We start from the raw sequence: 23,333 nt of genomic DNA, 5'->3' as shown, positions 1-23,333 counted from the left end.
CCTTCCACCTGTCTGTCCTCACAGGCACCTCCATCTCCACGAGGGCCAACAGCCCCACGTTTAGGGCACTCGCTCCCCTGGGGGAGACCTGGTCGGCCCGACTCGGAGCCTGGTCTCCCACGACCCTGCTGAGGGCCCAGACCACTAGGCACTGGTCTCTCCCCCTCTTTCTGACCCAGGGATACTTAAAACCTGACGGGGATTAGACACCAACAGGGGAGCTGACCTGTTCAGCGGCATCAGGACTTGGGCAGGTTGGCCTGTGCCCACCAGTGGAAACTGGGCAGCGGTTCTTGGTCTCCTCCTCAGGCACCACTGGAGGCAAGATCTGACCTCCATTTCTCCCTCCGCACTCAGGCACTAACCCCATCTCAGCCAAAGAAAGGAGGTTGCCCGAGACGCACAGGTGAGAATGGCAACCGGGCCTCCTCTGAGGAAGAAGCCATCGCCCACAGTGTGTCTGGGTCATGCAAAAGGTGGGCTCCGTCAGGGTCCTCGTGGCAAACATGCCGCCCCACACGTCTTTCAGGGCTTGGCTCCTGCTGGCCAGCGCCCCAGGCCAGAGGGTCGTGAGCGTTCCCTGGCAGTGCGGGGAGGAAGGAGCCGGCCAGCCGGGGTGTTGCTGAGTTGAATGAGCCGCCCGGAGACTGGTTCTCTGAACAGCCCCGGGAGCAGGGCTCTGGAAGAGAAGCAGAGTGTGTGTGGGGTGGGGATCGAAGGGGATTAGCAGGGAGAGGACAGTGAGAGGGAAACCGTGTAAGGGGCCCATGGGTGGGCAGTACAGATGACAGGTAACCGCACCCACCAGCCTCATCGCAAGCAGCCAGGGCTGGCTGGAAATGGGACTGGGGATGAAGGGGGCGGCTGGCCCCACACGCTGCAGCTGTGCCCAAATACCAGCCTTGCACACTCCCCCCCTCTCCCATCATCAGCCAGTGGACTCTCCCCCCGACACACACACACACTCACTGCTGGGGGGTGGGCCGCTGGCGAGCAAGGATCCGGCCCGCACCAGGACCCACTGATGGGAGGGGAGAGACAGAAAATATGGGACAACTGGCCCGTTGATTACAGAAAAAGTCGGGGCAGGGTGGGCTGAAATGCAGGACTGGCCTTGTAAAAATGGGACATGGCCTCGCCCTATTTACAGAGATCGGTGCACAGGGAGCGGCGTGTCAACGTTCCGGCTGTTTCGTGTCGCTCTGACCCAGCGGATCGGCTCGCAGTGCGGCACCTCGGTCACTCGGTGGATAACAATCGCTTGTCGGCTCCCCAGCTGGCTTTTCACGGGCAATTTGCACAATTCCCTCCGCCCCAGCAGCCGGACACAGGGTGTGTGTGGGGGGGGGATTCCCCCTCCTTCACATCCGGCTGCGGGGCTCCGGGGGAAGGCGATAAATTGCAAATGGGTTCCCAGCTAGTAAATGTAATCCATACACATAGGCCACGTCTACACCGCAGGCTTCTGGCACGAGAACTTTTTGTGGAAGCGATCTTCTGCAAAAAGTTCTTGTGCACGAGCGCAGCCACACTGCCATGGATGCTTTTGTGCAAGAAAGCTCTGATAGCCGTGCCCAGAAGGGCCGTCAGAGCACCCTGCTTTTTCCCATAGGAGTTTCTTGTGCAAAACCCCCGTCCTGCCCGTCCACACACACCTTTTTGCACAAGAGCGCTTGGCAAAACGGCTTATTCCTTGTAGGAAGAGGAATAACTCCTGCGCAAAAAGCCCTGTCTTCTGACGCTCTACTGCACTTTTTCTCGTGCAAAGACGCACTTGTAGTGTGGCCGCTCCACGAGTTTTTGCGTAAAACCGGCCGTGTTTGCGGAAGAACTCTGCAGTGTAGACATACCCTGGTGTGGTTCACTGGCCCAGGTAGTGACACGTAGACCACTTACAGCAGAGAGCTAAGAATAAGGGAGCTGTACAGCCAAAGTCGAGCACCATCTGACTTCGTAGCTTAAGCTGTAGCAGCTACTACACTAAACTCCAGGGCTGTGTCTACACTGGGCCACTTATTCCGGAAAATCAGCCGCTTTTCCGGAATAAGCTGCGAGCTGTCTACACTGGCCCTTGAATTTCCGGAAAAGCAACGACGCTCTACTGTACAAAATCAGCCGCTATTCCGGAAAAGCTACGCTGCTCCCGCTCGGGCATAAGTCCTTATTCCGGAACACTGTTCCGGAAAAGGGCCAGTGTAGACAGCCCAGTAGTCTTTTCCGGAAAAAAGCCCCGATCGCGAAAATGATGCTCGGGGCTCTTTTCCTGAAAAGCGCGTCTACATTGGCCACAGATGCTTTTCCGGAAAAAGGGCTTTTCCAGAAAAGCATCTGTGGCCAATGTAGACGCTCTTTCTGGAAATACTTATAACGAAAACTATTCTGTTTTAAGCATTTCCAGAAATTCATGCCAGTGTAGACACAGCCCAGGTGTCTCCGGTTCAAATCTACCCAATGGCAGTTACATTCTAAGGAGCAACTTTTAAGAGAATGGGGAGTGGAAAAGAAACCTCTGGCTTCTTCTTCACCACCAGCTGCTTTCCTGGTGTCCCTGACAGATCTCTGCAATGAGGTGGTTTTCCTATGTGGCTAAGGGCCAGGGCAGTAGCTAACATGGGGCAGAATTCGTGAGTCTTCTTCTCTCGGGGCCTGGCACCCGGATGTGAAAGTGGGAGAAATTCCCCCCTGTGTCCGGCTGCCGGGGAATGGTGCAAATTGCCCCTGAAAAGCCAGCTGGTGGCCTGCGGGGAGCTGACAAGCGATTGTTATTGACCAAGTGACAGAGGGGCAGCATTGTGAGTCGATCCACTGGGTCAGCGTGACACTCTATTGTTTCCAGCAGCAAACAACCTGTCTTGGGAGAGCGTTTAATTTATGCGCCTCTCCCGCTGCCCCGCTCTCTATAAATGGACGGACTTTCCGGCCTCCCTGAGGATCAGTCTCACTTAGCTCAAACTCTCTCTGCTTCTCTCCAGAGTCCCTGAGACCCCTGCTGCCCTCCAGCCATGATGAGTTTTCACCTGTCGCTTGCTGTTCTTCTCTTGCTCTCCCTGGCTGCTTCAGGTAACATGGAAACCAATATTTAGTGGTAAACTAGGGGACTGGGAGATCCTAGGAAGCAAAGATCAGATGGGCAGAATTCTAGTTCTCAGGAGCGTTAACAAGGGGTGGTACATGCCCATGAGCAATTTAGGACCTGTCAGACTGGACCCGATTGTGAGAGGGGCTCCGATCTTGAGAATTAAAAAGGCTGCATTGTGCCGCGTACTGCAACTACACCTGAATTATTGCTTTGTGACACCCCTGCAAATATAGCACAGCTCTAATAAACAACACACGGGGAGCTGCTGGGTTGTACTGTTTGCCCGGGAAGTGTTGTACATTAGTACCCTAGGCTATGTCTAGACTGCAGGCTTCTTTCGAAAGAGGCTCTTTCGAAAGCATCTTTCGAAAGAGCCTCTTTCGAAAGATCGCGTCTAGACAGCAGGCGGATCTTTCGATAGAGGAAATCCGCTTTTTCGAAAGAGAGCACCCAGCGAGTCTGGATGCTCTCTTTCGAAGACGGCCTCTTTACATTGAAGAACGCCTTCCTTCGAAAGAGGAACTTTCGAAAGAAGGCGTTCTTCCTCGTGAAACGAGGTTTACCGCCATCGAAAGAAAAGCCGCGTTCTTTCGAAATAATTTAGAAAGAACGCGGCTTGAGTCTGGATGCAGGGGAAGTTTTTTCGGGAAAAGGCTACTTTTCCCGAAAAAACCCCTGAGTCTGGACACGGCCCTAGTGAAAATGACCTGGTCGGCTTTTTGTGTTGAAAAAAATGACTTTGTCTGATTGTTCAGGTTTCTATTGCTTTTATTCATATATTTTGCAACCCCCAAGTTTCCAAACTTTGAAATCTGAACATTTTCAAATGTGAGGAGATTTGGGATGGAATCAGAAGAGCCCTGCAAATCCAGGGATATCTGCTTTATACCCGCGGGTGTCAGCATCCACAGAAGTGACTGCGGGTATCTGCGGCTCATTTTTGCAGCTACAGAGGCACATGTGGATACAAATGTTGTATCTAGAACCCTGCAATGTGTACAAACATTGAGTAGTCCTCTGGCACCTCAGCTCTGGTCTACACTAGGGGCTCGTCTACATTGGCCCCTTTTCCGAAAGGGGCATGTTAATTTCAGAGATCATAATAGGGAAATCCGCGGGGGATTTAAATATCCCCCGCGGCATTTAAATAAAAATGTCCGCTGCTTATTCCTACTTTGAAGTAGGAATAAGATCCTCCGGAAAAGGGCACTTTTTCCGGAGGATCGGGGCCAGTGTAGACGCTCTTTTCCAGCTTTTCTAAAAGCCGGAAAAAAGTGGCGGACATTTTTATTTAAATGCCGCGGGGGATATTTAAATCCCCCGCGGATTTCCCTATTATGATCTCTGAAATTAACATGCCCCTTTCGGAAAAGGGGCCAGTGTAGACGTAGCCTAGGGCTTTATTTCAAAATAATCCCCTTAGGTCGAATTAATAAGCAAAGTGTCCACACTACCAAGACCGTTTTTTCAAAATAATGGGCTGATTATTTCAAAATCTGTACTCCTGCTTCCCTCAGGGAATAATGCTAATTTCAAAATAGTTATTTCGAAATAGCGGTTTTGTGGACGTTCTAGTGCCACTATATCGAAATAACGACTCCCTAGAGTCATTCAAAGTAATTACTCCCCAGCGCTTCCTGGGGCTCTAAGTCGAAGTGGCGTGTCCACATTGACAGAGTCTGCATCAGACTAATTTGCGGCTTTTCTGTAGTGGGGACATGCTATTTCGATTTTGTTAAATCAGGAGCTATTAAATCAATTGTAGTTATTTCAGAATAGTTTCAGTGTAGACATAACCCTCGAGACTAAGAAATATATAGGATCATGAGCTTTCATGGGCAAAACCCACTTCATCAGATGCAGTGGAGTGGAAAGAACAGAACCCAAGGTATATATAACAGCAAAAGCAGTTTCCTGTCAATTGTAGGACCCATGTAAATCAAGCTAATTAAGTAGGCTGGATGTGTCCCATTCATAGCTTTTGATGTGAAAATGTGAATGTCAAAGGCAGGGGAAATTGCCTTTGTAGTGTATTAACCAGTACATATCTTTATTCAAGCCCAAGGAGACAGTGTCAAATCTGAAAATGAATTTTAGTTCAGCACTCTCTCTTTGTAATTGGCTGGTAAAATTCCTTTGTAGAAGACTGGCTACTTTTAAATCCATGCCTGAATGTCTAGGGAGGTCTGCTTTATATCGGTGGGTATCTGCACCTGTGGATGTGGAGGTGGATAGCCGTGAGTTCATTTTTGCTGATACGGATGCGGATATACATTTTGTATCCGTGCAGGGCTCTAGGAACACGAGTCCCTTTTCTCTACCCATCTCCCCCTTTTCACCACTGAATGCAGCAGAATGGGGCATGACTAGGGTTGTCCACACACATTTTTACTTTTTTTTTATTTTTTGAACTTTCCAAACTCCCCGAGCTTTGGGGAAACAGAGAGACATTCCCAAGGGGCAAAGTTTCCTTTGTTCCTTAGACCACTTGGTAATGTTTCCAAAGAGAAGTTGCCGAGAAGGAAGTGACTGTGTGTGAAGATCTCAAGCATTAGACTTCATGCAATTCTTCTGGGTGTCACATTTTAGGGAGGATGTGGACAAACTGGAGAAAGTCCAAGGACCGCAACAAAATTGATTAAAGGTCTAGAAACAGGAGTGGCCCAAGGCCGACTGTGGCAGCTGGTGCCCCAGGCAAAAGATGCGATCGGCGTCCCCACCTGCACAACCGTCAATGGCCATGACGTAATCACGGGGCGCCCCATGATGTCATCATCAGGTGCCCAGGCCGGCGGCGCCCTAGGCAACTGTCTAGTTTGCCTAGCCTCACGGGCCACCCCTGTCTAGGAAACATGCCTTCTGAGGATAAGACAAGAAGCAATGGGATTAAATTGCAGCAAGGGAGGTTTAGGTTGGACATTAGGAAAAACTTCCTGTCGGGGGTATGTCTAAACTACACCCCTCTGCCGACAGAGAGATGTGGATTAGGTACATTGCTATTGCAAATGAAGCGGAGATTTAAATATCATTTGAATAGAAATGGCCGCCGCTTTTTGCCGATGCAGCACTTTGCCGGTGAAAAGCGGCAGTCTAGATGGGGATTGGTCGACAAGGAAAGCCTTTTCCGACTGATCCCTTATGCCTCGTGCAACGAGGTTTCCAGAATTGGTCGGAAAAGGCTTTCCTTGTCGACCGATCCCCGTCTAGACTGCTGCTTTTTGCCGGCAAAGTGCCGCGTCGATAAAAAGTGGCGGCCATTTCTATTCAAATGAAGCGCGGGATATTTAAATCCCCGCTTCATTTGCAATAGTGATGTGCCTACTCTACATCCCTCTGTCGGCAGTGGGGTGTAGTTTAGACACATCCAGGGTGGTTAAACACTGGAATAAATTAACTAGGGAGGCTGTGGCATCTCCTTTATTGGAGGGTTTGGGGAACAGATTAGACGAACACCTATCAGGGATGGTCTAGATAATACCTATTCTGGCTGTGAGTGCAGGGGGCTGGACTAGATAGCCTCTCCAGGATCACGTGATGATTCCCTGTTGTGTTCCCTCCCTCTGGGGCATCTGGCATTGGCCACTGTGGGCAGACAGGACACTGGACTAGCTGGACCTTTGGTCTGACCCGCAGTGGTCTTTCTTATGTCCTGAGAAAAGGGGAAAAAGCGAAAATCCAGAATTTTCAAAAGTCAAAATGTTGAAAATTGTTTCATGGAAAAATTTGATTAAAAACATTGGGTATGTCTACACTACCACCCGAGTTCGAACTAGGGTGGTTAATGTAGTCATTTGAAGTTGCAAATGAAGCCCGGGATTTAAATATCCCGGGCTTCATTTGCATCTTGCCGGGCGCCGCCATTTTAAAATCCCCGTTAGTGCGGACTCCGTGCCCGCGGCTACACGCGGCACGGAGTAGGTAGTTCGGATTAGGCTTTGTAATTCGAACTACCGTTACTCCTCGTGTCAGCAGATCCAGAAAAGTGATCATTCCCCTTTATTCGGTTCTGGTGAGGCCACATCTGGAGTATTGTGTCCAGTTCTGGGCCCCCCACTACAGAAAGGATGTGGATGCATTGGAGAGGGTCCAGCAGAGGGCAACCAAAATGATTAGGGGGCTGGAGCATATGACTTATGAGGAGAGACTGAGGGATTTGGGTTTGTTTAGTCTGCGGAAGAGATGAGTGAGGGGGGATTTGAGAGCAGCCTGCAACTCCCTGCAGGGGTGTCCAAAGAGGGCTGTTCTCCGTAGTGTCGGATGGCAGAACAAGGAGCAATGGTCTCAAGTTACAGTGGGGGAGCTCTAGATTGGAGATTAGGAAAAACTATTTCCCTAGGCGGGTGGGAAGCGCTGGGCTGGGTTCCTTAGGGAGGGGGTGGAATCTCCGTCCCTAGAGGTTTTTAAGTCTTGGCTTGACAAAGCCCTGGCTGGGATGATTGAGTTGGGGTTGGCCCTGCCTAGGGCAGGGGGCTGGACTCGATGACTCCTGAGGTCTCTTCCAGCCCTATGATTCTATGGCTAGTGTGGAGACATAGTGGGGAGTGATTCTCCTTAGAAGATTCTTCACAAGAAGCCGGTAAAGAACCTCCGTGTTCACCTATCCCCCTATGAAAGGCCATATTCCTGCTTGTTAGCAATGTAGACACAGGCGCTGTATGACTTAAATGGTACCATAAAGTATGCAGTACCTGGGGTTTAATCAAGATTAGGTGGCATGAGGATGACCATGGCAGAGTTCTCTGTAAGCTGTTCACTTGGGAGGCCATCCAGGAGAGATTCAGCTGCTGCCCAGCTGATTAACAGGCCACCCACAGCTGCCCACAGCCAGTCGCATGTGTTTCTACTGGTGGTGCACATGCGCCTGGGTGCACATGACAAAATTTATTCCACACATGGATGGAAAAAATGAGAGGGAACACTGACCATGCATGGTCCTTATCTACGCTGGCTGCCAAAGCTCGTTATCATCACATTAGTTAACTGAATTCCTCACAGCCATCGGGACACAGCAATCCTGTGTCATGTCAACAGGCCCTCAGAAGTTATTCAGTGACACTTCATTTGAGGAAAAGTGTAGTGTAGTAACACAGGTGCAGACTTGGGAAACCCAGGTACAGTCCTTAGCGCTGTTATAGACTTTGCATGGTCTTGTGCCTCAGTTTCTCACCTACAATGGAGGTGCCCCCACTCCCAGGGGTACAGGGAGGAGAAATGTATTTCAGATTGTGAGTTGCACGCATACCGTGGCAACAGGGTCTGGCCAAGTCCTTAGCTGAGAGAGACACCACTTCCGGGAAAATCCAAGGGGTGCCAGAAAATCTTTTGGATACTGTCCAGGCGTGACACGTTCACAGCACCGGGCGCCAGATGTATTCACACTCAGGATGTGTCTACACTGCAGGAGGGTGAGTGCCACATGGGTAGACGCAGCCATGCTAGTACCAATACCAAGAGCAGGCACGGTCCAGCAGCAGCGGCGAGGGGCTGGAATAGATACCCAGGTATCTCTACGCGGCAATGAAACACCTGCAACTGGCTGGTTCTGCAGCCAGCGCAGGGGTCTCTAACTTGCATGTTTGTAGCTAAGCTGCCCCAGGCCAGAAAGCCCTAGTCAGCTAACCTGGGCCAGTCAAGGTGGATTATTTGAGACTCGAGGATGAGATCTACCAGCAGGCAGTGCTTACAAGCCACCATGCAAACAATGAGTTGCTTTTATACCAAGGGTGGGCAAATACTGGCCCGCAGGCCGGATCCAGCCCTCCAGGGTTAGCCCTGCTGGGCCCCCATCGCTATATTTACCTGCTCGGTTGCAGGGATGGGCAGTCGCAACTCCTGTTGGCCCATGGGAGCTGCAGAAAGCGGTGTCGCAGTCCACGATGCTTCCCGCTGCTCCTATTGGCTGGGAACGGCGAGCCGCGGCCAATGGGAGCTGCAGAAAGCGGTGTCCCGGTCCACGATGCTTCCCACTGCTCCTATTGGCTGGGAACGGCGATCCATGGCCAATGGGAGCTGCAGAAAGCGGTGTTCTGGTCCACGATGCTTCCCGCTGCTCCTATTGGCTGGGAACGGCGATCCACGGCCAATGGGAGCTGCAGAAAGCGGTGTTCTGGTCAACCATGCTTCCCGCTGCTCCTATTGGCTGGGAATGGCGATCCACGGCCAATGGGAGCTGCAGAAAGCGGTGTCCCGGTCCACCATGCTTCCCGCTGCTCCTATTGGCTGGGAACGGCGATCCGTGGCCAATGGGAGCTGCAGAAAGCGGTGTCCCGGTCCACGATGCTTCTCGCTGCTCCTATTGGCTGGGAACGGCGATCCGCGGCCAATGGGAGCTGCAGAAAGCGGTGTTCTGGTCCACGATGCTTCCCGCTGCTCCTATTGGCTGGGAACGGCGATCCGTGGCCAATGGGAGCTGCAGAAAGCGGTTTTCCCGGTCCACGATGCTTCCCGCTGCTCCTATTGGCTGGGAACGGCGATCCGCGGCCAATGGGAGCTGCGATTGCTGGTGCCTGCAGTTGTGCAGCTAAACATGGCAGCGGCGGCCCACCGGGGACTCCCCCTGGTGAACCGTTGCCTTGTTAGCGCCCAGCCCTGTTTTATAAGGACCTGTATTCCCACTACCCGTTTTTTCCCCTTGGTGCGTATACACAGATAACCTGTCCCTCTTTCCCTTCCACAGGCATGACAGCCATGCCCTTAGATCTCTGTTCGCTGCTTGACTTTCTGTGTTGATTTACTGGCCAGCTCCTTGGAATGTGCAAGATTGGGAAGAAGCTGACGGCTGCGGAGAAAAGCTAAAGACATTCCGGAGGGCATGGGAGATATATGGACATAGGCATGCTGCTTGGGTCCCGCTCTTGTTGCAAATAAAACCTCTGGCTGTTAAATTGCTGCTTTTTCTTTTCCTCCTGCAAAGCAGAATCTCTTCACACCTCGCAGGTGGCTTGTTGGGGTGGGGGGAGTTCTCACACAGCTCCCGCCCCCAGTTGCTCTCCAGCCAATAGCAGCTGCCTGTTTGCAGGACTGGCAGCATGGGATGTGCCCCCCCCCCCCCCAGTGTCTGTAGTAGCAAACACGGCCGCTGTCTCTGCTGTGAGCAGTAAAGGGGTGTGGAAGGCAGGGATCCTGGTTACAGACCCTGCTGGCTAGGAGCCAGCCTCTGGCACTCTAGCCCGTCCCTCCCCACCCCTCTGCCCCCCTCCTGCACCAGTACCCCATGTAACCCAAACCCTCTGCACCCCCACACATCTTCCCAGACACTACCCCCCTTCTCAGGTCACACCCCCCTCCCAGACCTTGCACCCCAATCCGCCATCCCCGGTCACAGTCCAAACCCCTGCACCCCCTCCTGCCCCAGGCGACGAACCCCTCCCAGACCCTGAACCCCCTCCTCCTACACCCCTCCCCCAGGCCAAAATACTCCTGCACCCCTATCCCTCCCAGACCCTGCACCCCAATCCCCTGTCCCAGGTCACAACCCACACCCTGCACCCCTACCCCAGGTCACATTCCCCTTCCAGACCCTGCACCCCCTTCCCGTACCCCGGTTTGCAATCCCTTCCTTCACCCAAACTCCCTCCCAGATCCCACACCCCAGTTCCTTACACCAAGCACCCTTCTGCACCCAGCCTCCATCCCAGATCCTGCACCTCCGTCATTAATAGTGGCCCTCGACCACTTACCAAATACTTGGGGTGCCCCCCCCCATCAAAAATGATCTCCCACCTCTGATCTAGATAATACTGAGGGTACGTCTACACTGCAACACTATTCCGAAATAACTTAGTCTGTGTCTACACAGCAGGCAGTTGTTTCGAAATACTGTCAAGCTGGGGGACTTCTTACTCCAACTCCTGTAACCCTCTTTGTCCGAGGAGTAAGGGAAGTGGGGGGAAGAGGGCTCTATTTTGAAACAAGTGCTGTGTAGACACTCCCAATTTCGAAATAAGCTATTTGGAAATAAGCGACGCAGTGGACGTAGCGCAATGGACGTCGCTTATTTCGAGCTAAGCCCTGCTGTGTAGACAGTGGCAGCCTGTCCATGGAGGCGAACGAGGCAGTCGCCTAGGGCACCAACGTTAAACGGCATTGAGGGGTTTGGAGGAGGGGACGCCGATGGCGCGTCAGTCGCGCGTTTCGCCTAGGGCGCCAGTTGCCGGCAGCTGGTCTAGGGCTGCTCCTGTGTGTAGACGCACCCTTTAGTCCTACCAGGAGCACAGAGGACTGGACTACGTGATCTCTTGAGGTCCCTTCCAGTCCTAGGACTGCGATTCTACAATTAAAACATCAGCCCAAACTTTTTCCGTTGGTGCAGGATTCATTTTTTAGAGACCGGAGCTGCCTCAGGGCGCCTTGTTTCCAGGTATCAGAACCAGACTTTGTATCCCACATCAGAGTGGTCCTTTGACCCACCTCCACTGGGAAATTTGCGTTCCGGAGGCACAGCTGGTTTATTACTTTGGGGGGGGGGGTGAGGCGAGCGCCTCCCTCCCCTGCAGATTGCAGCATGGCCCAGCCGGGTCTCATCTGTGCTCCCAGCTCCCTGACAGCATCGCCAGAAGGAATTTTAACTCCTGGCAGGACCCACACCATGGCAGGGACGGTTTTTTTTGCGGTGGGGGCTGCTGATGAAAGTCACGCTCCTGCCCCTCCTCCCCCCAAAAAACTTTTGTCTTACCCTCCCCCGACTCCTGTGTGATGCCCCACAGGCCCTCAATCGCTGGGGCCAGGAGCAGAGCCATAGGGGGTGGGGGGAGACGGGTAAATAGGGCTGTGACGTAGTGGGGGGGCTGTCTGCTCTGTAATCCGGGGTCCCCCTGCGCTGTGACATGTGATCCCCACTGACTCACTCACATGTGGATTAGCCCAGACACCTAGTCCCAGCCTGAGCAGATAACAAGGCTCTTTCCACAGGGGAGACACAAAGGGAGGGAGGCGGAGACGAACACCTGGTTTGGGGGCAGGGTCTGGGAGCGAGGCAGGTTTCTGGCTGGAATCATGAAGGAGACAGAATAAGGAAGGGGTGGGAGTCTACAGGCCGAGGCACCCCATCTCAAGGGGTCTGAGGCAGACCGTTCCCCACAACTTCCCCACAACTTCCACCGCCTCGGTCATAGATCAGGCCCTGCCAAATTCACCTGCATCCTCGTCTATTCCACAGTCAGAAGTTTTCAGAAGTTTACACAGAACGGCCGTGTCTAGACTGGCAAGTTTTTCCGGAAAATCAGCCGCTTTTCCAGAAAAACTTGCCAGCTGTCTACACTGGCCGCTTGAATTTCCAGAAAAGCACTGACGATCTCATGTAAAATCATCAGTGTTTTTCCGGAAATACTATGCTGCTCCCGTTCGGGCAAAAGTCTTTTTCTGAAAGACTTTTGCGCAAAAGGGCCATTGTAAACAGCACAGTGCTGTTTTCCGCAAAAAAGCCCCGATTGCGAAAATGGCGTTTGGGGCTTTTTTGCGCAAAAGCGCGTCTAGATTGGCCACGGACGCTTTTCCACAAAAAGTGCTTTTGCGGAAAAGCATCCTGCCAATCTAGACGCGCTTTTCCGAAAATGCTTTTAACGGCAAAGTTTTCCGTTAAAAGCATTTTCGGAAAATCATGCCAGTCAAGACGTAGCCAACATGTCACGGTGTTCTAACCGTGTGGGTCCTGACCGAAAATGGGATCATGCTGGGGGCAGCCGTGGGGGAGGGCGTCCCAAGAATGCCACCTTCACTTCTGGGCTGCCTTCCGGGCAGAGGTGCGGTGGCTTCCTCCCTCAAGGTGGCTCTGATCTCCCCACCAAGAGTGGTTGAGTAGGGGAAGGGCAACTCCTGTGCCTGGCCAGACTAGCAGCTGGGAGCCCTGATGTCACAGATGTCACAGGCCGTGACACGTTTTTCACGGCTGTGAATTTGGAGGGCCCTAGTCCTAGATTCTCAGGGACCTTTCTCCCCGCCGTGGTCTGCACTGGAGGGAGTCTCTGTCATAACGGTCTGGCCCTTTTCACACCAGCGTCATAGATCTAGGGCGCTGGCAGCCCCAGCTCAGGGTCTGGCGGAAAAGGCAGGATGGGGAGGTCCTTTCGGTCTTCTCAAGCCTTCAGTCAGTCCGTGTGGTTCAGCCTCTGTCTCGTGTCTCTTCCCTGCACGGCAGATTCATCGTCCACGGCCCTTGCCCTGTTTGTCACTTTGAAGGACACTGGCCTCTTGGCCAGCAGATTGGACTTCAAGGTTGGCAGCAGAAACAGACCCTCTGGCTGGGTTTGAGTTTTCACATGCTGGCCCTTTGGGGTTGGTCCCTTCCTGGCTCTGAGATCAAAGCAGCTTCTCCCGCAGCCAGGCCTGTAGGGCTCCAAGTTCCCCTCCGACAGAACTCGTCTTGCTCCACGTCGGCCGCTCCTGGGCCTGGCTCCTCCCAGGTGGAGGAGAGCTAGGATCCTGCAGGGCTACCTGCCTTAGAGCAGTGCCTAAGAGGGTAAGAGGAGGTGCGGGATCAACCCGGCTCAGTGACGGGATCGGAGGCCTTGGCCCTCCGGCTGGTTCACCATTTGAAGTCCAGATTCCCAGAGCGCAAGGCACTGTGCAGTCCAACACAATGTACACAATGTATGATCCAGCACAATCATAGAATCATAGAATAATAGGACTGGAAGGGACCTCGAGAGGTCATCGAGTCCAGCCCCCCGCCCTCAAGGCAGGACCAAGCTCCGTCTACACCATCCCTGACAGATGTCTATCTAACCTGTTCTTAAATATCTCCAGAGAGGGAGATTCCACCTCCTCCCTTGGCAATTTATTCCAATATTTGACCACCCTGACAGTTAGGAATTTTTTCCTAATGTCCAATCTAAACCTCCCCTGCTGCACTTTAAGCCCATTACTCCTTGTCCTGTCCTCAGAAACCAAGAGGAACAAATTTTCTCCTTCCTCCTTGTGACACCCTTTTAGATATTTGAAAACCGCTATCATGTCCCCCCTTAATCTTCTTTTTTCCAAACTAAACAAGCCCAGTTCATGAAGCCTGGCTTCATAGGTCATGTTCTCTAGACCTTTAATCATTCTTGTCGCTCTTCTCTGTACCCTTTCCAATTTCTCCACCTCTTTCTTGAAATGTGGCGCCCAGAACTGGACACAGTACTCCAGCTGAGGCCTAACTAGTGCAGAGTAGAGCGGCAGAATGACTTCACGAGTTTTGCTTACAACACACCTGTTGATACAACCTAGAATCATATTTGCTTTTTTTGCAACAGCATCACACTGTTGACTCATATTCAACTTGTGGTCCACTATGACCCCTAGATCCCTTTCCATGTACACTGTGAGGCCTTGGCCCTCCGGCTGGTTCACCAATTGACTCCCAGATTCACAGAGAACGATGTTAGAGAAAAGAAACTGCCCCCCCCAGTAAAAAATGTTGGCCAGGCCGCTCTTGCTACAGTGGGCTGCAGCACTCCTGGGGAGAAACCGGCCGCACCCGTCCTGCATTCCATTGCCTTGAGAAAAAGGGAAGGTGTGAAAAGGGGAAAATAGCCTCACACTCTCCCACCCGTCACCTTGGCGTGAGAACTGCAGGGCTTACCTGGTCGCATGAAACCTGCTCAGTTTCGGCCCAACCCCTTGGTGACTTTTGGGCCATATATGGTAATATGCAAGCGCGGGAAAGCGATGTGCAGATTTGGGGATAAATACCCATGGCACAGTTCGCTCTAGGAGGTCTTCGCAACACAAGTTCCACCGTGCGTGTGCCTTCTCGTATACTTCAAAGCGCTGCCGGCCTGATCCACGGACCAGCCACCTCTCCCGACTCTCGGGTATAACCTCGGCCTTCGCAACCGAACCGATATCTGTGAAATGTTCCGTGTGCCGTGTACGTTGGTATGTAGGATTTGATTTTTTCTTGTAGTATAAGCTTAGTGTTGTAGTTGTTTTGGGTAGTACATAGAGTTTGTAGTTATCACTGTTATTTAATTAGTGTAGCTGGATATTTTAAGATTAGAGACTATTCCCCTTGCCGTTCCCATCCTTATATCTCTGACACGTTTAACTAGAAATCGTAGAATAAATATAATAAATACTGTACATTCATTATTAACACGGTCTATTAAAATCTTAGAATAAATACTATAAATTCACCACTGTCATAAATAAATATTTTTTTACTTGATAAAACTGTCCACCTGGTTCTGTCCTTCCCCCCTTGGGTATGCATCATCGGACCTGTGATTCTCGTGACAAACGACACAATGTACAGCCCAACACAATGCACACACTGTATACAATGTACAGTCCAACACAATGAGTGCTTGGACCTCGGGGTGGTGCAATCCAGGATCCCCACAAAAGGAAGGGTCTGCAGCCCCCGTTTCGTTCCTGGGAAGGGCTCAGGGTGTAGCATGGGTCCTCTCCGCTCCCCAGCGGAGGGAAAACCCCTGCCCCATGAAGTGGGTGGTCAGTGTGGGGGCTGGGGCCCTCCCTCCCCTGGGCACAGGGCCACAGGCCTCACCCAGGATGCTCCAGCTGGTGGAGCAAAGGGCTGTGGCCAAAAGCAAAGGCAAAGGCCGGCAGAATCTCTCCTGCAGCCAGGACTCCTGTTTCACCTTCCTCAGCATCTCCCCAGGCCCGGCCTCGCTCTCTGGGGTCCTTCCGCTGGCTGGCTCGGGGCGGCGGGTGCGTCAGGGCGAAGGTGCAGCCCCTGGGTACACCGGGGGAGGACGTGGCTCCGGCTCGCTCGGCTCAGTGGCCAGGGATCCGCCTGCTCCTCCTGCCCGGGGATCTGGAAATCCGCTCCGTGCTCCGGCCAGCCAGAGGCTTGGTCTGTTGGCCTCTTCGCCCCTTGTGAGGGGTGTCCCGGGATGACTCCTCGCAGGCTGCTGACCGGACATCTTTCCCCCTTCCCCCTCAATCCTCTTTAGCCGCCCTGAAAGGTGGCTTCCCAGCCCTTTGAGCCTCCCTTTGCTGTCACCCGCCAATCAGCTGTGGCCAGCAATGCCTGGATTCACCCTTTGGGTTCTGAGCTGGCCTGTGGGAACATACCCCCCATAGCAGGCTCCCTTTGAAACACTTCTTCCCGCTGGAGCAGGTTCTGGGGCAGGATTCCAGTGGCGGCCCAGCCCGCATGGCCCAGGGTCTGGAAAGCAGGGGCTTTCTACTTTCTACACCCCATCCGAGGTGTGTGGGGGATGGCTCTACACCCCATCAGAGGCACCCTAAAAGGCACAGCCCCTGCAGAGCCTCGGGCACCTGGTGACAGGATGGGATGGAGTAGAGCTGGCCCATCACCTTGGCCGTGACGTCCTCTTCAGAACAGGGACCTGTCAGACACTCGGATGCCCCCCGGCATCAGGGAGGATTAATGGCAACGGGCACCGTGGGGTGAACTCGGCTTCCTCTCTCACGACCTGCAGCGCAGGACACCTCCCACCCCATTGGAGGAGGAGCTCCTGCCTCCTTTCCTCCCTCTCCTTATGACAGCTGTTCCTTAGCAGCTTCTCTTGGGCAGATTTCTCGCTCTGGGTTTCGTGGCTGTGTTCTTCTGTTCCTAGTGGGCTGCATCCCTGACCCCATAGCCTAGCAGGGATCCTCCCTACAGAGGGACCCCAGCCGTGCCGGGGCGTGGCGGGCGTGGCAGTGACATCACAAAGGCCTGTTGCAGGACCTCAGCCGATTGGGGGCAAGCGGTGGGTCGGTGGTGACCTCACAGAGAGATCCTGCCACCAGCCAATCAGGACAGAGGCGCAACGCAGAGGCCACCTCCGAGGTTCCCGCGGTTCTTCAGCAGGGCGGCTCCTTCTCAAGGTCTCCCCCTGAGGACTGATAACGAATCAGGATTAATCTGCGGGAGCAGGAGGAGGAACCTGCCGGAGTTTGCTCCTTCCCGACCACCCAGTGCAGAAGCTAAGAGCTTGAGAGAGGTTTGGAGCCTGGTCGGTCTGTCTGACCCACCTGCTAAGTTCTGGGCTTGGGTGATTTGATTTCCTGCCTAGGATTTTGTCCTGTAGAATTGCTGGGGACATTGGCGGTTTGTCTTTTTCGGGCTCCTTTCTCCGCTTTGGGGCTAGGACCTTTTTGTCACGGCCATGTGGTACCAGCAGGGAGTTTATACCGGCTTCCATTTCACCGAGAACAACGATTGAAACAATGAGTTCTCTTCAGCTCCCTAGTACCAAGTGCCTGTGTAACCACCACAAGGCGGATTTGAACCCAGGATCTCTGGAGGGGAGCATAGGAGCCTTGACCCTCTGAGCGAAAAGCCAGCTGGCTCCCAGCTCGTGCTGTAGAGGCGTCTTGAGCGTAACTTTTGCTGTGGTCTAGGTGCCTCTTGCGTGGCGATCGGGGCTTTCTTGCGCAAAACCACGTCTAGATTGGCACAGATGCTTTTCCGCAAAAAGTACTTTTGTGCAAAAGCGTCCGTGCCAATCTAGACGCTCTTTTCCGCAAATGCTTTTAACGGAAAAACTTTTCCGTTAAAAGCATGTGCGGAAAATCCTGCCAGTCTAGACGTAGCCAGGGTGTGTGGGGTACACCTGCCCTTCTCGGAAGCTCCTCCGATCCCACGGTCTGCTTCTTGAGCCGCGTCCTCCAGAAGCGGGCAGTGCTCAGGGTGCAACCGCACTGTGGATTGATCTAGCGGCACGATGGGATTTTTCTCTTCTTTTCTATCCCTTTCCTAATCGTCCCCACTGACCGATCGCCATGGAGACGGCGGCTGCACAAGGAGTGGAAGCCAAGGTCTGTCTGCCCCCCCACTGTCCGTGGACAGCTGGGTTTATCGTCCACAGCAAGCAGCACGTTGCACGTCTCCACCTCAAATTTCATTGGCCAGTTGGTTGCCCAGCCCCCTTGCTTCTTCCCAGAGTGAGAGCAGGGGTAGGCAATCATTTTTTGCAGTGGCCCCAGGCCACACTGGATGGGGCGGGGCCTCAAGCAGAAGGGGGCGGAGCCTCAAGTGCAAGGGGCAGGACTAGGCTGCTTCCCCACTTCCAGACCATGATTGGTCCAGAGGTGGGGGAGCGCCTTTGCCCCGCCCCCAGAGGTTCATCCCAGGTGCCCATGCCCCTGGTGATGGGAGGAGACTTCACGCACTCCCTCTGTGCCCCCCAGGCCAATCATGAAGGAGGGGAGGCCAGTCTGGCTGGGGGGCAGGGCTGGAAGGGACTTTTTAGTTTCTGGCTGGAATCATGGAGGAAGCAGCCTAAGCAAGGGGCTGGGATTTAGGGGCCCAGGCTCCCCCATCTCAAGGGGGGCTGAGGCATCCTAGGCCTGCCCTGTGACCGGATTCCATCTGTGCTGTGTATCCTGAGAAGCAATAAACTCCCTCTATTCTACTGGCTGGTGGAGTCTGTTTGTGCCACTACGGGGGTGCAGGAGGGAGAACGGAGGGGCCGACGATTCTAATGGCCTGGCTCTCTCTGAGCTAGTTTGCTCAGGCAATGCAGCATCAGGGGGCAGGGAGCAGTGAGGGGGGGGATAGGCGGTGCCCTCTCACAGAGGGGTTATGAAATCCACCCTGACCATCTGTGGCCATGGAGGATCCCAGGACTTCTCCTCCCACCGCAGGGAGGCCCTGGTCAGATTCCAAATGACGCAACGCAAATCCACTGTGGGATACAAAAAGCGGCTTCACTTCCTGTCCGAAAGCGCTGGGCAGCATTAACAGGAGATGTGAGCCAGCCTTCCACACCCCTAGTGCCTGCCCATCATCGGGCCTCCTGACCTAGGGAACTCCCTGTCCGGACTGCCAGACACGGCAGGGGTTCAGTCTCACAAGGGCCCTGCAAGGCAGGGCAGTGCCACTGGCCCTGCAGGGCAGAGGGGGAAACCGAGGCAGGGAAAGAGTAAGGAGCTGGTTCTAAAAGGCCAAAGATACATGGGGTCGTAAACTGTCAATGTTCCCAGTCAATATTCATTGAGAAAGCCTCATTTCTAGGCCCAGGCCATTTGATAGGCCCATGCGAGTCAGGCACCTGTGCACCACGAAGGACATGGGGTTAAGGGATTTGCCCAAGGCTGTGCAGGGCGTCAGTGGCAAAGTGAAGGGCTCAGACGGTGGTGTCCCAAGTCTTAGACTAGCACCCGGGCCATCCATCCTCCCCGTGGCTGGGGTGAGTGCGCTGATGGGCAGGGCGCCTTGCTTAGGCACAGGGCGGCCACAGCTCAGACTGGGGGCCTCTGTGGTAAGGTGCTAAGCCGACAAGCCCCAGGCCTTGTGCCTGCTCTGCTCCTTCACGCCCCTGCCCTGCCCAATCCACCAAGGCCCTGCCCTCCTCTTCCCACCCAGTTCTGCTCTGTCCCCTCTTCCCCTCCCCGCCCCCCCACTTCCATGGAACCGCTGATCGTGGTGGGTGGGAGGCGATGCTTGGTGGGTTGCAGGCCCGAAGGAGGAGCCGGAGTGGGGAGCCGGCTGCCAGTGGTTGCTAAGTGTAACCCACCCAACTGCTGGGTGTGGCCCCCTGTCCCATCTAGGGGTGCTGTGGCTGCGTCCAGGAAGAATATCGAGTCTGCCAAGCTATAGTGGCTCAAGCACTAAGCTCCAGAGGCCCCAGGTTCGGTTCCCCCTGTAGGTGTTACAGCAGCGCCTGCCAATTTTGTCCCATGGGTGCCCCGGGAGGGAGCCCAAGGGGACTGTGTGATTTTTTCCCCTCCAGGGGAGCTCCCGACAAGGGAAGGGGCATTTCCTCCTCCTGGCCTGCCCCTGCTCCGCACAGGGGCCGAGGCGCTGTGACTTCGACACCTTCCTCTCCTGCCAGCGTCCGTCCCTCGCGCCAACGGGTGGGACATCCCTGCGGCTCCCTGGCCCGGCACCCGTTTTGCGCCCCCACGAGGGAGGAGCCGCGCCTACCCGGGCCGCCTGCTACACTCGCTGGGCCGAGCGCCGGGCGCTTTCCTGGCCCTCTGCACCAGACCTCGCGAGACGGGAGACACGCCGCACACGCCAAGGCCGGGCCTGCTCGTGTTTAATGAAGCGCGAACGACAGGCCTGCTCCAGGGCCGGGCCGCGGCCACTGCCGCTCTTCCTGCGCGGGTGGCGGGTGTCCTCGCCGGCCCTTAGCCTTTCTTGGGGTGGGTGCAGCACTTCTTCTTGCAGTCGTGGGTTCGAGACGCCACCTCGTACTTCCGACACGTATGGTCGCAGCGGCCCGTGCAGCCGCCCTTGTGGTACCCGTACTGCCCAGAGCCTGCGCCAGAGAGAGAGCGCGGGTTAGGCGGGAGGGCGGCGCGGCGCTCGGTGCCCACCAGAATGCCCCCCCCCCAACGCCGCGGTGCGTGTGGGACAGCGACATGGGGGGAGCTGGGCTTTGGGCTTCCCAGCAGCGTCACACGGGTTCCCAGATAGTCCCCTTCATGCTCAGTCCCAAGCGAGGGGCAGCTGAGGGGCCGTTTCTTGCCCTAGAAGGGAAGGGCGGCTCTGTGCGGCCCGGGCTCCCTTCCCCTTCCTGGGGCATCAGCTGCTGCCCAATTAGCGTCTCCCTTGACAGCCCCTGTCCCAGCCCCATTCCTTCCAGGGTGAGATCTGCCCCTTCCGGGACCTCCTGCGAGACCCCAGAGCCGGGTCTGGGGATGGAGAATTGGGGGAGCCCCTTAGAAAGGAAAATGGGGGTCACGTCATTCCCTATAGTTCAGAGAGTCACTGGCTGCTGTGTGTGAGTCTCAGAGCAAGGGAGCTCTGGCTGCGTGTGTATGTGTGTGTGTGTGTGTGCACACATGTGTGTGAACATGTGTGCGTGCATGTGTGTGAACATGTGTGCGTGCATGTGCGAGTGTGTGCACGTGCCTGCATGTGTGCATGTATGTGCATGTGTATGTGTGCATGTGCATGTGCATGTGCGTGTGTGTGTGCGTGCGCATGTGGGTGCGTGTGTGTGCATGTGTGTATGTGTCCATGCGCATGTGCGTGCGTGTGTGCATGTGTTTGTGCGTGCGTGTGCATGTTCGTGTGTGTTCACGCACGAGGAATAATGGAAGGGGCTGGTGGCCAGAGAGAAAAGAGGCAGTGATGGGGAAGGGCAGTGCTGGGAGGGAGACGGGAGCATGGGGCGTGAGAGGCAGAGGGAGATGGGGGAAGGGAGGGGCTGGCTTCCATGGCACCCTGGCAGAGCCTGGCACTGCTTGTCATGAAAGGGGGAGCAGAAGGCCGCCGCCGCCCATCTGCACACAGCAGCCTGGGACTCCTGTGCGCCGGCTGGACACACGGGGTCGTAGCTGAGGCCCCAAATCAAGCAGCACTCCCGGTTCTGCGAGCTCTTGCCCCCGGCCGACTCAGGAGGGCAGCATTGCACCGCGTAACACCCAGTGCACGGTTCAGAGACTGGCCCTGGCATCCAGTTACCTCTCTAGCCCTCCCCACGGACACCACGGCAACGGGGCCTGGACCCCGGGCACCCCCTGAACTGCAGTGTCCACGCGGGCGGTGGGGCACGTGGGCTGGTACCGCACTGAGGGAGGGTTTCCGAGTGTGGGGGGCTGGACAGTTTTCTCTGAGGCAGAGACACCCCTCGAGCCGGCGCCCACGCCCTGCTCGGCCTTCTCTCCCTGGATCTGAGGCCGGGCTCTCTCCCTCGGGCGCCCACTGTCTGGATTTAGGAGCCCTCTCCAGGCACTTCCGTGAACGTGGCCTGGTTTTTAGGAGGGACCCAAAGGAGCTGGGGTGCTCAGGGCCTCTGGGAATCAGGCCGGTTTGATCGTTATGTCCAATGTGGACCCAGGTGTGTAACATGAGGGTCACAGCCGGGGGGAGCGCTGGCCCCAGGGTCTGAGCTCGGGGGGCTGGCGAGAGGGTGGAATTCTCTGCCCGTCCTGACGGGAAATCTCCCGACTCGGAATCCCCGAGTGACTCGCTAGACGGGAACCCAGAGAGCCAGATGCTCAGGACTGTCTCAGCTGCGGCTCATCTAAACACGCCCAGACAAGGGGACACCCACGTGGTGCTCACAGTGGTCCTGGCTCAGACTGTCCACAGACCCTCCACTAAACACTCCCGGGGAGCCTGTGTCCTTCCTGTTACCCGCCGATCCCCCTCCTCCGTCCCTATTCCCGCCCCTCCCAGAGCGACCGCTCACCTGGAGCAGCCAAGGAGACCAGCAGGAGAACAGCAAACACCAGGTAGAGGACCCTCATGACTGGTTTCTCAGCAGGGCTGGAGAGCAGAGAAGCAGAGAGAGGTTAGAAAATGAAGCAGCGAAGTGGAGATGCTAAGCGTCCTGGGTTTTTATAGAGCGTTGGCTGGCAGAGAGCAGGATGTAGGGGTGGGAGGGCCCTGAATTCGCTGCCGTCCAGGGACGTACTGTTTGCGACCAGACAGGCTGTAATGTCGCTTTGGCCCAGTGGGCCCACGCCGAATAATACACACCTGTCACACGCTCAGGGCTCATTGTGCACTGCCCCTGCCTCGGCCCCTCATGTGGAACGTGCCTGGCTCCCGCCTCCCAGCCCCCGGGCCTGCAAGAGGAGTTCGCCCTTCCTCACATCTGGCTCCCTAAAGTGAGCTCTCCAAGGAAGCCAAAGCTACGAGCCAGAGTTTCTCAGTGTGCTGGGGGTGGGCTTCTGGGCCCGAGGGAGTTTCTTAATTTGGATCTGACGGGGAGGGAATCGGCATCACTAACGCAGGTCTCCCTCCGGAAGGGGCCACGGAGGAATTCTCTCGTTTCACGTCTGGGCGGCTGTTCTCTCTCCCAGGGAACAGCCCAGGGTACCAGCAGTTCTGGTGGCCTCTCCTGGTCCCAAATAAGCATCGACAAGGCTGGGGACACGAAGTCTCCGTGCGGTTAGCCCGTATCTCGTCCCCGGTATGTTAGCTCTGGAAGCCAGAGGGTAGATCAGCTCCGTTCCTAGATTGCCTAAGTGGTGGGACCAAAAGAGAGTACTCGTCCTCCACTCCAGCCTTCAGGGCTCTAAAATCCCAGCGTGCGATTCCTCCCTCCAGCCCACGAACGGCTGGCTGAATGCCAGCGTGGCTCAGGCTTTGTCTACATGGCGTATTGAGTAGGGTTGCCAGACGGTTTCAGAAAAAATACCGAAAAAAAAAAAGGAGCGCAAGCAGGACCGGCTTTAGGAAGTGCCGGGCCCAATTCGCACTGTTTTGACGGGGTCCTGGCAGCCAGAATTTTTTGTTGACCAAAGAAAAATGTAAAAAAAAACCACACGCACAAATTTTGGTTGAGCAAAAAAAAAAAAAAAACCAGCACACAAAGTAACAACTCACAGCCCCTTCAAATCCCCAGCTACAGGGCAGAGTCCCGCTTTTCAGCCAAACCCAGGGGCTGACTCCCCATCCCAC

The 23,333-nt window shown here is 55.0% G+C and overlaps 2 long non-coding RNA genes across 2 annotated transcripts; one reads left to right on the top strand and one right to left on the bottom strand.

Annotated features, from left to right (window-relative positions):
* Nucleotides 1–2,849: 2,849 nt before the first annotated feature.
* LOC142827545 (uncharacterized) lies at nt 2,850–9,963 on the top strand. Its single transcript, XR_012902213.2, has 2 exons — nt 2,850–3,060; nt 9,756–9,963. It is a non-coding gene; the product is annotated as an uncharacterized LOC142827545 (long non-coding RNA).
* Nucleotides 9,964–19,996: 10,033 nt separating this feature from the next.
* Nucleotides 19,997–23,050, bottom strand: LOC142827544 (uncharacterized). Its single transcript, XR_012902212.2, has 2 exons — nt 22,117–23,050; nt 19,997–20,235 (listed from the first exon to the last, which is right to left on the bottom strand). It is a non-coding gene; the product is annotated as an uncharacterized LOC142827544 (long non-coding RNA).
* Between the last annotated feature and the right edge of the window lie 283 nt (nt 23,051–23,333).

Source organism: Pelodiscus sinensis, chromosome 3 (genome assembly GCF_052426305.1).
Source record: "Pelodiscus sinensis isolate ZL-2025 chromosome 3, ASM5242630v1, whole genome shotgun sequence".
Taxonomy (NCBI): Eukaryota; Metazoa; Chordata; order Testudines; family Trionychidae; genus Pelodiscus; species Pelodiscus sinensis.
Note: the sequence above shows the minus strand (reverse complement) of the source record. Positions and strands in the feature narration are given on the sequence as shown.